The following is a 2321-nucleotide window of genomic DNA, read 5'->3' as shown; positions in this document are numbered from 1 at the left end:
AGTCCTAGGATTGTAGAAATGGAGGGATTGGTGGGGTCAACACATGTTGATATGCAGGGAAAATGAAGACTGAGCTGCCGATAGTGAGTGAAAGGGACCCCCCCAGGAAGCTGGCCGTGGCCTTCCCTCAGGATTCTAAACAGAATATGCCAAGGGAATGATCAGTCCCCGATGAGGCAGAACTGGGGATGGTGAGGAGGAGGAGATTCAACCTCAGGGATGCTCTCCCTCCCCAGGCAGCAGCCAAACACTTGTCAGGAAGGAGACCAGGCCAAGCAACATGACGCGGCAACATGCTTGACTGGGAGTAGTTCTACCTTTGCATCATCTCAGTTTCACCTTCAAAGCAGTGTTCTGGGCAGCAGGCTCCTGGATGCAGTCAGCAGGTCCGCCGAGAGCTCCGGGCAGCCCTGGGAACACGGCCGCGTGCAAACCCAGTGAAACTCTCCAGGTCCCGCCTTTGGCCTCCAGGCCAGTCCAACTAAAACAACAATTTTGGCTCAGAAGAAAAAGGCATGTTACCATCCAATTTGGCCACTTGAAATGAAACTAGAAAAACATCCTCAGAACAGAGGTAGGTAGGTCTTAATTCACCCTGTTTTTTTTTTCTTTCTGAAGGAACTAGGGTTTTAATTAATATATTACTTCTGTCCTCCTAAACCTGATATAATGGTAAAGTTATATGATTTCTAAATCATATACAGGTCTGATACTGTATGTGCCATTCATTTTGCCACAGTTATCTGAGGTGCTGTGAGGAAAAGGAAGTGCTCATTTGTTGGGGGTAGTATTTGGAACAACTTTTTCAGAAGTAGGTTAAGCCACAATGGCAGTATGAAACTTATTTAAAAGCTGTCAGGCATAAGTATAACAAAACATAAGTATAACATGTGTTTTTAACTATATGCCTTTAAAACATTTTTTATATAAAATGGAATTTTGTTTTTGTCATATATTTTAAAAGTTAAAAAACAAAACAAAAAACAGTTGCCAGCCTGAGAAAATGACAGGGAGAAGAAGGGGAAGAAGTAGATTAAGTGTCAGTCGTAATACAATGTGTTTAAATAATACCTCCATCCTACACTTGCTTCCATCTCCTTGACTGCCCAGTCTCCTGCTCATCATGATTCTGGCTCCCTTCCTTACACTCCAGAGGGCAGGGGACATATCTGCTATTTCATAGTAACCCTTTCCTACACACTATGAAAAAGAAAAGCCTTCCCCACCCCCAAAAAATGCCTGTAGGTGCTCACATGTACACACACACACACACACACACACACACTCCAGGAAATTCATGTCTTCTGCCTCCACTCTATTCCTCCCCCTCAAATTCCATCCTTAGACCTCCCAAAGTAAGTTCTCCTCGTCTATAAAATGGACACTCAGTACAGAACACCAGTCAATGCCAGGGTCTGACTTTACCACAATCTCTGCATCTCTGCAGTGCCTAGTACTTGCCTGGTGTGAAGAAGGCATTCGGACATGTTTGATGAGGTACCTGCAAGACAGACATGCCACTGTAATTAAGGATGTGTGGGGAAGAAGGCAGGATTCTGGGGCAGTGTGTTGTTGGGTGAGATAAGGGCTGTCAAAGGCATGATGACTATATATTGAAGTTTAGAAGTTGTTTTCTCTTAGATCTCAACCAGATGAAGAGAGAAGCATACATGCATGTGCACACACACACACACACACATTCTAGAGAGAGGAATGAAGAGAGAGAGAGAGAGAGAGAGAGAGAGAGAGAGAGAGAGAGACATGTGAAAGAGAAATGATTGGCTGCCTCCAGGGCGCCCCCTACTGGGGATCAAGCCCACAACTGGGCATGTGCCCTGACAAGGAATGGAACCAGCAACCTTCTATGCATGGGATGACTCTTTTGTTAGAGAAATCCTAAATTTCCGAAGCTGGACTCTGCTGATCCCAGGAAAAAACTTGGATAATCTCAGGAACAAAAGGAACTTCTGAAGAGTGATGTGGGTAGACGAAATGCTTAAAGAAAGGCGGAGACATATAGTAAACCACAAAGGTGCCAGCACGGTGATAACTACCATCAGGTTTTCCAGGTGAAGCCTGGCCCCCTCATGGGCTCATCGGGCAAGGCCAGGCCCCCGCAGAGAGGGCTCAGGACACCGTAGCTGCTGGGAGTGTCCCCAGGCAGGGGCACCGGTTACTCCCTTCCCCGCCCTACCCTGCATCCCTGGAGGAGCAGAGAACGCGCTGCACTGGTGAGGCATTTCCACCGGAGGGTTCCCCTTCAATCCCTGTCGCGCTCACAAAAGCTCTGGCCTGCTTTTCCTGTCTCAGCTGGAGGGGGG

The sequence above is a fragment of the Myotis lucifugus genome, unplaced genomic scaffold, assembly GCF_000147115.1.
Source record: "Myotis lucifugus unplaced genomic scaffold, Myoluc2.0 scaffold_139, whole genome shotgun sequence".
NCBI classification, from domain to species: Eukaryota; Metazoa; Chordata; class Mammalia; order Chiroptera; family Vespertilionidae; genus Myotis; species Myotis lucifugus.
Note: the sequence above shows the minus strand (reverse complement) of the source record.